At 39.6% G+C, this 14,211-nt stretch overlaps 1 pseudogene; it reads left to right on the forward strand.

The window, feature by feature from the left end:
* Positions 1-14,211, forward strand: part of LOC118383828 (insulin-like growth factor 1 receptor) — a 62,324-nt pseudogene that overhangs the window by 26,090 nt on the left and 22,023 nt on the right.

Here is a 14,211-nt window from a genome sequence, read left to right on the forward strand (position 1 = left end):
TCTGTGTTCACATGCTGCTGTTCCTCCTCTGTTCTTCCCCCCTCTGCTCTGTGTTCACATGCTGCTGTTCCTCCTCTGTTCTTCCCCCCTCTGCTCTCTGTAAATGTCCCCACATTTGAAACTTACTGCACAGTGGAACTTCAGTATGATTTAATACAGTCATGTTATGGAAAGAGCTAGGTGATCGTGCAAGACTGCGTTAATATGTAATAACAGCAATAGCAGCCTATTTCACACCATAGCTCGCTGAATTTGCAAGGTTACTTTTCACCCATTATTTAATTTTTTTCTCGGCAAAATTGAAAATGTGGCACTGACTCGCCCGCACATGGATTGGTGTTTCAGCGTTGTCTCAATGAAGAGTTGGGCGTTCGACTGGAGCTATCCGGTAGGGGGACGAGCAATATCCACCATCGTAGTACGGATGAAGCCTGAGATGGAATGTGAAGCGAACTGAAGCTGGGTAACTTTATTTAAGCCTGAGGAGATTTAGCTTGTTTCATAGTAAACCCCTAAGGAATGTGAGGCGAACTGAAGCTGGTAACTTTATTAAAGCCTGAGGAGATTTAGCTTGCTTCATAGTAAACCCCTCAGGAATGTGAAGCTGGTGAACTGAAGCTGGTGAACTGAAGCTGGGTAACTTTATTTAAGCCTGAGGAGATTTAGCTTGCTTCATAGTAAACCCCTCAGGAATGTGAAGCTGGTGAACTGAAGCTGGGTAACTTTATTTAAGCCTGAGGAGATTTAGCTTGCTTCATAGTAAACCCCTCAGGAATGTGAAGAGAACTGAAGCTGGTAACTTTATTAAAGCAGGAGGAGATTTAGCTTGCTTCATAGTAAACCCTCAGGAATGTGAAGCTGGTGAACTGAAGCTGGTGAACTGAAGCTGGTAACTTTATTTAAGCCTGAGGAGATTTAGCTTGCTTCATAGTAAACCCCTCAGGAATGTGAAGAGAACTGAAGCTGGTGAACTGAAGCTGGTGAACTGAAGCTGGGTAACTTTATTAAAGCCTGAGGAGATTTAGCTTGCTTCACAGTAAACCCCTCAGGAATGTGAAGAGAACTGAAGCTGGTGAACTGAAGCTGGTGAACTGAAGCTGGTGAACTGAAGCTGGTAACTTTATTAAAGCCTGAGGAGATTTAGCTTGCTTCACAGTAAACCCCTCAGGAATGTGAAGAGAACTGAAGCTGGTGAACTGAAGCTGGGTAACTTTATTAAAGCCTGAGGAGATTTAGCTTGCTTCACAGTAAACCCCTCAGGAATGTGAAGAGAACTGAAGCTGGTGAACTGAAGCTGGTGAACTGAAGCTGGTATTAAAGCCTGAGGAGATTTAGCTTGCTTCACAGTAAACCCCTCAGGAATGTGAACTGGTGAACTGAAGCTGGTAACTTTATTAAAGCCTGAGGAGATTTAGCTTGCTTCACAGTAAACCCTCAGGAATGTGAAGTGAACTGAAGCTGGTAACTTTATTAAAGCCTGAGGAGATTTAGCTTGCTTCAGTAAACCCCTCAGGAATGTGAAGTGAACTGAAGCTGGGTAACTTTATTAAAGCAGGAGGAGATTTAGCTTGCTTCGCAGTAAACCCCTCAGGAATGTGAAGCTGGTGAACTGAAGCTGGTAACTTTATTAAAGCCTGAGGAGATTTAGCTTGCTTCACAGTAAACCCTCAGGAATGTGAAGCTGGTGAACTGAAGCTGGTAACTTTATTAAAGCAGGAGGAGATTTAGCTTGCTTCACAGTAAACCCCTCAGGAATGTGAAGTGAACTGAAGCTGGGTAACTTTATTAAAGCAGGAGGAGATTTAGCTTGCTTCACAGTAAACCCTCAGGAATGTGAAGCTGGTGAACTGAAGCTGGTGAACTGAAGCTGGTAACTTTATTAAAGCAGGAGGAGATTTAGCTTGCTTCACAGTAAACCCCTCAGGAATGTGAAGCTGGTGAACTGAAGCTGGTGAACTGAAGCTGGTGAACTGAAGCTGGAAGCTGGTAACTTTATTAAAGCAGGAGGAGATTTAGCTTGCTTCACAGTAAACCCCTCTGATGTGGTCCATATGTAACATGTTGTGTCATGTCTCGTACCAACAGAGAAGGCGGATGACATCCCAGGCCCAGTGATCTGGACTGGAGAGGATGATTCTGTGTTCCTCCGCTGGCCTGAACCCTCGTCCCCCAACGCACTCATCCTCATGTATGAGATCAAGTTCAGACTGGGCACTGAGGTAAGAGACACATCTCTCCACTGCTCCCTTCCTCAATGGTGGTGAGGATGATGACTGATCGTTGACATTGTATGGGGGGGGGGTAACCCAGTAATGTTGGTGGTGAGGATGATGACTGATCGTTGACATTGTATGGGGGGTAACCCAGTAATGTTGGTGGTGAGGATGATGATGACATTGATGGGGGTTAACATTGTATGGGGGATGATGAATCGTTGACATTGTAATGTTGGTGGTGAGGATGATGACTGATCGTTGACATTGTAATGGGGGGGTAACCCAGTAATGTTGGTGGTGAGGATGATGACTGATCGTTGACATTGTAATGGGGGGGGGGGGTAACCCAGTAATGTTGGTGGTGAGGATGATGACTGATCGTTGACATTGTATGGGGGGGGTAACCCAGTAATGTTGGTGGTGAGGATGATGACTGATCGTTGACATTGTAATGGGGGGTAACCCAGTAATGTTGGTGGTGAGGATGATGACTGATCGTTGACATTGTATGGGGGGGGTAACCCAGTAATGGTGGTGGTGAGGATGATGACTGATCGTTGACATTGTATGGGGGTAACCCAGTAATGTTGGTGGTGAGGATGATGACTGATCGTTGACATTGTATGGGGGGTAACCCAGTAATGTTGGTGGTGAGGATGATGACTGATCGTTGACATTGTATGGGGGTAACCCAGTAATGTTGGTGGTGAGGATGATGACTGATCGTTGACATTGTAATGGGGGGGGGTAAGCAATGTTGGTGGTGAGGATGATGACAGTACCCATGTTGGTGGTGAGGATGATGACTGATCGTTGACATTGTATGGGGGGTAACCCAGTAATGTTGGTGGTGAGGATGATGACTGATCGTTGACATTGTATGGGGGGTAACCCAGTAATGTTGGTGGTGAGGATGATGACTGATCGTTGACATTGTATGGGGGGTAACCCAGTAATGTTGGTGGTGAGGATGATGACTGATCGTTGACATTGTATGGGGGTAACCCAGTAATGTTGGTGGTGAGGATGATGACTGATCGTTGACATTGTATGGGGGGTAACCCAGTAATGTTGGTGGTGAGGATGATGACTGATCGTTGACATTGTATGGGGGGGTAACCCAGTAATGTTGGTGGTGAGGATGATGACTGATCGTTGACATTGTATGGGGGGTAACCCAGTAATGTTGGTGGTGAGATGATGATGACTGATCGATTGACATTGTATGGGGGGTAACCCAGTAATGTTGGTGGTGAGGATGATGACTGATCGTTGACATTGTATGGGGGGTAACCCAGTAATGTTGGTGGTGAGGATGATGACTGATCGTTGACATTGTATGGGGGGTAACCCAGTAATGTTGGTGGTGAGGATGATGACTGATCGTTGACATTGTATGGGGGGGTAACCCAGTAATGTTGGTGGTGAGGATGATGACTGATCGTTGACATTGTAATGGGGGGTAACCCAGTAATGTTGGTGGTGAGGATGATGACTGATCGTTGACATTGTATGGGGGTAACCCAGTAATGTTGGTGGTGAGGATGATGACTGATCGTTGACATTGTATGGGGGGTAACCCAGTAATGTTGGTGGTGAGGATGATGACTGATCGTTGACATTGTATGGGGGGTAACCCAGCAATGTTGGTGGTGAGGATGATGACTGATCGTTGACATTGTATGGGGGGTAACCCAGTAATGTTGGTGGTGAGGATGATGACTGATCGTTGACATTGTATGGGGGGGGTAACCCAGTAATGTTGGTGGTGAGGATGATGACTGATCGTTGACATTGTATGGGGGTAACCCAGTAATGTTGGTGGTGAGGATGATGACTGATCGTTGACATTGTATGGGGGGTAACCCAGTAATGTTGGTGGTGAGGATGATGACTGATCGTTGACATTGTATGGGGGTAACCCAGTAATGTTGGTGGTGAGGATGATGACTGATCGTTGACATTGTATGGGGGTAACCCAGTAATGTTGGTGGTGAGGATGATGACTGATCGTTGACATTGTATGGGGGGTAACCCAGTAATGTTGGTGGTGAGGATGATGACTGATCGTTGACATTGTATGGGGGTAACCCAGTAATGTTGGTGGTGAGGATGATGACTGATCGTTGACATTGTATGGGGGGTAACCCAGTAATGTTGGTGGTGAGGATGATGACTGATCGTTGACATTGTATGGGGGGTAACCCAGTAATGTTGGTGGTGAGGATGATGACTGATCGTTGACATTGTATGGGGGGGTAACCCAGTAATGTTGGTGGTGAGGATGATGACTGATCGTTGACATTGTATGGGGGGTAACCCAGTAATGTTGGTGGTGAGGATGATGACTGATCGTTGACATTGTATGGGGGGTAACCCAGTAATGTTGGTGGTGAGGATGATGACTGATCGTTGACATTGTAATGAGGGGGGTAATGTTGGTGGTGAGGATGATGACCCAGTAATGTTGGTGGTGAGGATGATGACTGATCGTTGACATTGTAATGGGGGTAACCCAGTAATGTTGGTGGTGAGGATGATGACTGATCGTTGACATTGTATGGGGGGTAACCCAGTAATGTTGGTGGTGAGGATGATGACTGATCGTTGACATTGTATGGGGGGTAACCCAGTAATGTTGGTGGTGAGGATGATGACTGATCGTTGACATTGTATGGGGGGTAACCCAGTAATGTTGGTGGTGAGGATGATGACTGATCGTTGACATTGTATGGGGGTAACCCAGTAATGTTGGTGGTGAGGATGATGACTGATCGTTGACATTGTATGGGGGTAACCCAGTAATGTTGGTGGTGAGGATGATGACTGATCGTTGACATTGTATGGGGGTAACCCAGTAATGTTGGTGGTGAGGATGATGACTGATCGTTGACATTGTATGGGGGTAACCCAGTAATGTTGGTGGTGAGGATGATGACTGATCGTTGACATTGTATGGGGGGTAACCCAGTAATGTTGGTGGTGAGGATGATGACTGATCGTTGACATTGTATGGGGGGGTAACCCAGTGGTGAATGTTGGTGGTGAGGATGATGACTGATCGTTGACATTGTATGGGGGTAACCCAGTAATGTTGGTGGTGAGGATGATGACTGATCGTTGACATTGTATGGGGGTAACCCAGTAATGTTGGTGGTGAGGATGATGACTGATCGTTGACATTGTATGGGGGGGGGGTAACCCAGTAATGTTGGTGGTGAGGATGATGACTGATCGTTGACATTGTATGGGGGGGTAACCCAGTAATGTTGGTGGTGAGGATGATGACTGATCGTTGACATTGTATGGGGGGTAACCCAGTAATGTTGGTGGTGAGGATGATGACTGATCGTTGACATTGTATGGGGGGGTAACCCAGTAATGTTGGTGGTGAGGATGATGACTGATCGTTGACATTGTATGGGGGGGGGTAACCCAGTAATGTTGGTGGTGAGGATGATGACTGATCGTTGACATTGTATGGGGGGTAACCCAGTAATGTTGGTGGTGAGGATGATGACTGATCGTTGACATTGTAAACCCAGTAATGGGGGGATGAACCTGACATTGTAATGTTGGTGGTGAGGATGATGACTGATCGTTGACATTGTATGGGGGGGGTAACCCAGTAATGTTGGTGGTGAGGATGATGACTGATCGTTGACATTGTATGGGGGGGTAACCCAGTAATGTTGGTGGTGAGGATGATGACTGATCGTTGACATTGTATGGGGGGTAACCCAGTAATGTTGGTGGTGAGGATGATGACTGGTGGACATTGATGGGGGGGTAACCCAGTAATGTTGGTGGTGAGGATGATGACTGATCGTTGACATTGTATGGGGGGTAACCCAGTAATGTTAATATAATAAATATGATGAATCGTTGACAATAATATAATGTTGGTGGTGAGGATGATGACTGATCGTTGACATTGTATGGGGGGTAACCCAGTAATGTTGGTGGTGAGGATGATGACTGATCGTTGACATTGTATGGGGGTAACCCAGTAATGTTGGTGGTGAGGATGATGACTGATCGTTGACATTGTATGGGGGTAACCCAGTAATGTTGGTGGTGAGGATGATGACTGATCGTTGACATTGTAATGGGGGGTAACCCAGTAATGTTGGTGGTGAGGATGATGACTGATCGTTGACATTGTATGGGGGGTAACCCAGTAATGTTGGTGGTGAGGATGATGACTGATCGTTGACATTGTATGGGGGTAACCCAGTAATGTTGGTGGTGAGGATGATGACTGATCGTTGACATTGTATGGGGGGGTAACCCAGTAATGTTGGTAATGTTGGTGGTGAGGATGATGACTGATCGTTGACATTGTATGGGGGTAACCCAGTAATGTTGGTGGTGAGGATGATGACTGATGACTGATTGACATTGTATGGGGGGGTAACCCAGTAATGTTGGTGGTGAGGATGATGACTGATCGTTGACATTGTATGGGGGGTAACCCAGTAATGTTGGTGGTGAGGATGATGACTGATCTGTCGTTGACATTGTAATGGGGGTAACCCAGTAATGTTGGTGGTGAGGATGATGATGATCGTTGACATTGTAATGGGGGTAACCCAGTAATGTTGGTGGTGAGGATGATGACTGATCGTTGACATTGTATGGGGGGTAACCCAGTAATGTTGGTGGTGAGGATGATGACTGATCGTTGACATTGTATGGGGGTAACCCAGTAATGTTGGTGGTGAGGATGATGACTGATCGTTGACATTGTATGGGGGTAACCCAGTAATGTTGGTGGTGAGGATGATGACTGATCGTTGACATTGTATGGGGGGTAACCCAGTAATGTTGGTGGTGAGGATGATGACTGATCGTTGACATTGTATGGGGGGGTAACCCAGTAATGTTGGTGGTGAGGATGATGACTGATCGTTGACATTGTATGGGGGGTAACCCAGTAATGTTGGTGGTGAGGATGATGACTGATCGTTGACATTGTATGGGGGGTAACCCAGTAATGTTGGTGGTGAGGATGATGACTGATTGTTGACATTGTATGGGGGGTAACCCAGTAATGTTGGTGGTGAGGATGATGACTGATCGTTGACATTGTATGGGGGGTAACCCAGTAATGTTGGTGGTGAGGATGATGACTGATCGTTGACATTGTATGGGGGGGGGGGTAACCCAGTAATGTTGGTGGTGAGGATGATGACTGATCGTTGACATTGTATGGGGGGTAACCCAGTAATGTTGGTGGTGAGGATGATGACTGATCGTTGACATTGTATGGGGGTAACCCAGTAATGTTGGTGGTGAGGATGATGACTGATCGTTGACATTGTATGGGGGGGGGGGGTAACCCAGTAATGTTGGTGGTGAGGATGATGACTGATGTTGGTTGACATTGTATGGGGGTAACCCAGTAATGTTGGTGGTGAGGATGATGACTGATCGTTGACATTGTATGGGGGGGGTGACCCAGTAATGTTGGTGGTGAGGATGATGACTGATCGTTGACATTGTGGGGGGGGGGGTAACCCAGTAATGTTGGTGGTGAGGATGATGACTGATCGTTGACATTGTATGGGGGGGGGTAACCCAGTGGTAACCCAGTGGTAACCCAGTGGTAACCCAGTGGTAACCCAGTGGTAACCCAGTGGTAACCCAGTAATGTTGGTGTGATGCAGGACAGCTGCTCAGTGGAGAGGTAGCTAACGGCCTGCAGCCGTGTGGTTGAAGCAGGAGTCTTAACAGCGTGTTTCTCTTGTCTGTCCAGTCAGAGAAGCATGAGTGTGTGTCTCGCCAGCTGTATCGAGAGCAGCATGGTGCCAGGCTCAGTAACCTTGGACCTGGTAACTACTCTGCCCGGGTCAGAGCCACCTCCCTGGCTGGCAACGGATCCTGGACTGAACCCATCTCCTTCTACGTGGTACAGGCCCAACGTAAGATCTCATCATCACCCACTATTCAACACTACATAACTACGTCTCTCATGGGGGAATTCACTGTCATACAACAGGAATACCTTATCACGTTAGTTAATATCAGTGTGTATATAATACCTTATCACATGTTAGTTAACACCAGTGTGTATATAATACCTTATCACGTTAGTTAACACCAGTGTGTATATAATACCTTATCACATGTTAGTTAATACCAGTGTGTATATAATACCTTATCACATGTTAGTTAATACCAGTGTGTATATAATACCTTATCACGTTAGTTAATATCAGTGTGTATATAATACCTTATCACGTTAGTTAATACCAGTGTGTATATAATACCTTATCACATGTTAGTTAACACCAGTGTGTATATAATACCTTATCACGTTAGTTAATATCAGTGTGTATATAATACCTTATCACATGTTAGTTAGTTAGTTAACACCAGTGTGTATATAATACCTTATCACGTTAGTTAATATCAGTGTGTATATAATACCTTATCACATGTTAGTTAGTTAGTTAACACCAGTGTGTATATAATACCTTATCACGTTAGTTAATATCAGTGTGTATATAATACCTTATCACATGTTAGTTAACACCAGTGTGTATATAATACCTTATCACATGTTAGTTAACACCAGTGTGTATATAATACCTTATCACGTTAGTTAATACCAGTGTGTATATAATACCTTATCACATGTTAGTTAACACCAGTGTGTATATAATACCTTATCACGTTAGTTAATATCAGTGTGTATATAATACCTTATCACATGTTAGTTAGTTAACACCAGTGTGTATATAATACCTTATCACGTTAGTTAATACCAGTGTGTATATAATACCTTATCATGATAGTTAATTCCAGTGTGTATATAATACCTTATCACATGTTAGTTAGTTAACACCAGTCTGTATATAATACCTTATCACATGTTAGTTAGTTAGTTAACACCAGTGTGTATATAATACCTTATCACATGTTAGTTAGTTAACACCAGTGTGTATATAATACCTCATCACATGTTAGTTAATACCAGTGTGTATATAATACCTTATCACATGTTAGTTAATACCAGTGTGTATATAATACCTCATCACATGTTAGTTAGTTAGTTAACACCAGTGTGTATATAATACCTCATCACATGTTAGTTAATACCAGTGTGTATATAATACCTTATCACATGTTAGTTAACACCAGTGTGTATATAATACCTCATCACATGTTAGTTAACACCAGTGTGTATATAATACCTTATCACATGTTAGTTAATACCAGTGTGTATATAATACCTTATCACATGTTAGTTAACACCAGTGTGTATATAATACCTTATCACATGTTAGTTAACACCAGTGTGTATATAATACCTCATCACATGTTAGTTAATACCAGTGTGTATATAATACCTTATCACATGTTAGTTAATACCAGTGTGTATATAATACCTTATCACATGTTAGTTAATACCAGTGTGTATATAATACCTTATCACATGTTAGTTAACACCAGTGTGTATATAATACCTTATCACATGTTAGTTAATACCAGTGTGTATATAATACCTTATCACATGTTAGTTAATACCAGTGTGTATATAATACCTTATCACATGTTAGTTAACACCAGTGTGTATATAATACCTTATCACATGTTAGTTAATACCAGTGTGTATATAATACCTTATCACATGTTAGTTAACACCAGTGTGTATATAATACCTTATCACATGTTAGTTAACACCAGTGTGTATATAATACCTTATCACATGTTAGTTAATACCAGTGTGTATATAATACCTTATCACATGTTAGTTAACACCAGTGTGTATATAATACCTTATCACATGTTAGTTAATACCAGTGTGTATATAATACCTTATCACATGTTAGTTAATACCAGTGTGTATATAATACCTTATCACATGTTAGTTAACACCAGTGTGTATATAATACCTTATCACATGTTAGTTAGTTAGTTAGTTAACACCAGTGTGTATATAATACCTTATCACATGTTAGTTAATACCAGTGTGTATATAATACCTTATCACATGTTAGTTAGTTAGTTAGTTAACACCAGTGTGTATATAATACCTTATCACATGTTAGTTAGTTAGTTAACACCAGTGTGTATATAATACCTTATCACGTGTTAGTTAGTTAACACCAGTGTGTATATAATACCTTATCACATGTTAGTTAGTTAGTTAACACCAGTGTGTATATAATACCTTATTATCACATGTTAGTTAACACCAGTGTGTATATAATACCTTATCACATGTTAGTTAGTTAGTTAACACCAGTGTGTATATAATACCTTATCACATGTTAGTTAACACCAGTGTGTATATAATACCTTATCACGTTAGTTAATACCAGTGTGTATATAATACCTTATCACGTTAGTTAATACCAGTGTGTATATAATACCTTATCACGTTAGTTAATACCAGTGTGTATATAATACCTTATCACATGTTAGTTAACACCAGTGTGTATATAATACCTTATCACATGTTAGTTAATATCAGTGTGTATATAATACCTTATCACATGTTAGTTAGTTAGTTAATACCAGTGTGTATATAATACCTTATCACATGTTAGTGTTAGTTAACACCAGTGTGTATATAATACCTTATCACATGTTAGTTAATATCAGTGTGTATATAATACCTTATCACATGTTAGTTAGTTAGTTAACACCAGTGTGTATATAATACCTTATCACATGTTAGTTAACACCAGTGTGTATATAATACCTTATCACATGTTAGTTAACACCAGTGTGTATATAATACCTTATCACGTTAGTTAATACCAGTGTGTATATAATACCTTATCACATGTTAGTTAGTTAGTTAATACCAGTGTGTATATAATACCTTATCACATGTTAGTTAACACCAGTGTGTATATAATACCTTATCACATGTTAGTTAGTTAGTTAATACCAGTGTGTATATAATACCTTATCACATGTTAGTTAACACCAGTGTGTATATAATACCTTATCACATGTTAGTTAATACCAGTGTGTATATAATACCTTATCACATGTTAGTTAGTTAGTTAACACCAGTGTGTATATAATACCTTATCACGTTAGTTAATACCAGTGTGTATATAATACCTTATCACATGTTAGTTAGTTAACACCAGTGTGTATATAATACCTTATCACGTGTTAGTTAGTTAACACCAGTGTGTATATAATACCTTATCACATGTTAGTTAGTTAGTTAACACCAGTGTGTATATAATACCTTATCACATGTTAGTTAACACCAGTGTGTATATAATACCTTATCACATGTTAGTTAGTTAGTTAACACCAGTGTGTATATAATACCTTATCACATGTTAGTTAACACCAGTGTGTATATAATACCTTATCACGTTAGTTAATATCAGTGTGTATATAATACCTTATCACGTTAGTTAATACCAGTGTGTATATAATACCTTATCACATGTTAGTTAACACCAGTGTGTATATAATACCTTATCACATGTTAGTTAACATCAGTGTGTATATAATACCTTATCACGTTAGTTAATATCAGTGTGTATATAATACCTTATCACATGTTAGTTAGTTAGTTAACACCAGTGTGTATATAATACCTTATCACGTGTTAGTTAATACCAGTGTGTATATAATACCTTATCACATGTTAGTTAGTTAGTTAGTTAGTTAACACCAGTGTGTATATAATACCTTATCACATGTTAGTTAACACCAGTGTGTATATAATACCTTATCACATGTTAGTTAATATCAGTGTGTATATAATACCTCATCACATGTTAGTTAGTTAGTTAGTTAACACCAGTGTGTATATAATACCTTATCACATGTTAGTTAATATCAGTGTGTATATAATACCTCATCACATGTTAGTTAGTTAGTTAATACCAGTGTGTATATAATACCTTATCACATGTTAGTTAACACCAGTGTGTATATAATACCTTATCACATGTTAGTTAATACCAGTGTGTATATAATACCTCATCACATGTTAGTTAGTTAATACCAGTGTGTATATAATACCTTATCACATGTTAGTTAGTTAGTTAACAACAGTGTGTATATAATACCTTATCACATGTTAGTTAACACCCGTGTGTATATAATACCTTATCACATGTTAGTTAGTTAGGTAGTTAACACCAGTGTGTATATAATACCTTATCACACGTTAGTTAACACCAGTGTGTATATAATACCTTATCACATGTTAGTTAACACCAGTGTGTATATAATACCTTATCACATGTTAGTTAATACCAGTGTGTATATAATACCTTATCACATGTTAGTTAGTTAGTTAACACCCGTGTGTATATAATACCTTATCACATGTTAGTTAGTTAGTTAACACCCGTGTGTATATAATACCTTATCACATGTTAGTTAGTTAGTTAATACCAGTGTGTATATAATACCTTATCACATGTTAGTTAACACCAGTGTGTATATAATACTTTATCACATGTTAGTTAGTTAGTTAACACCAGTGTGTATATAATACCTTATCACATGTTAGTTAACACCAGTGTGTATATAATACCTTATCACATGTTAGTTAATACCAGTGTGTATATAATACCTTATCACATGTTAGTTAGTTAGTTAACACCCGTGTGTATATAATACCTTATCACATGTTAGTTAACACCAGTGTGTATATAATACCTTATCACATGTTAGTTAGTTAGTTAACACCAGTGTGTATATAATACCTTATCACGTTAGTTAATATCAGTGTGTATATAATACCTTATCACATGTTAGTTAACACCAGTGTGTATATAATACCTTATCACATGTTAGTTAGTTAGTTAACACCAGTGTGTATATAATACCTTATCACATGTTAGTTAGTTAGTTAACACCTGTGTGTATATAATACCTTATCACATGTTAGTTAGTTAGTTAACAGTGTGTATATAATACTTATCACTTAGTCACGTTAGTTAATATCAGTGTGTATATAATACCTTATCACATGTTAGTTAGTTAGTTAACACCAGTGTGTATATAATACCTTATCACATGTTAGTTAGTTAACACCAGTGTGTATATAATACCTTATCACATGTTAGTTAGTTAGTTAACACCAGTCTGTATATAATACCTTATCACATGTTAGTTAGTTAGTTAATACCAGTGTGTATATAATACCTTATCACATGTTAGTTAGTTAGTTAACACCAGTGTGTATATAATACCTTATCACATGTTGTTAGTTAGTTAACACCAGTGTGTATATAATACCTTATCACATGTTAGTTAGTTAATACCAGTGTGTATATAATACCTTATCACGTTAGTTAATATCAGTGTGTATATAATACCTTATCACATGTTAGTTAACACCAGTGTGTATATAATACCTTATCACATGTTAGTTAGTTAGTTAACACCAGTGTGTATATAATACCTTATCACGTGTTAATTAGTTAACACCAGTGTGTATATAATACCTTATCACATGTTAGTTAATACCAGTGTGTATGTAATACCTTATCACGTGTTAATTAGTTAACACCAGTGTGTATATAATACCTTATCACATGTTAGTTAACACCAGTGTGTATATAATACCTTATCACATGTTAGTTAGTTAACACCAGTGTGTATATAATACCTTATCACATGTTAGTTAATACCAGTGTGTATATAATACCTTATCACATGTTAGTTAGTTAACACCAGTGTGTATATAATACCTTATCACATGTTAGTTAACACCAGTGTGTATATAATACCTTATCACATGTTAGTTAACACCAGTGTGTATATAATACCTTATCACATGTTAGTTAACACCAGTGTGTATATAATACCTTATCACGTTAGTTAGTTAGTTAGTTAACACCAGTGTGTATATAATACCTTATCACGTTAGTTAATACCAGTGTGTATATAATACCTTATCACATGTTAGTTAGTTAGTTAGTTAACACCAGTGTGTATATAATACCTTATCACGTTAGTTAATACCAGTGTGTATATAATACCTTATCACATGTTA

The sequence above is a fragment of the Oncorhynchus keta genome, unplaced genomic scaffold, assembly GCF_023373465.1.
Source record: "Oncorhynchus keta strain PuntledgeMale-10-30-2019 unplaced genomic scaffold, Oket_V2 Un_contig_6315_pilon_pilon, whole genome shotgun sequence".
Lineage (NCBI taxonomy): Eukaryota > Metazoa > Chordata > Actinopteri > Salmoniformes > Salmonidae > Oncorhynchus > Oncorhynchus keta.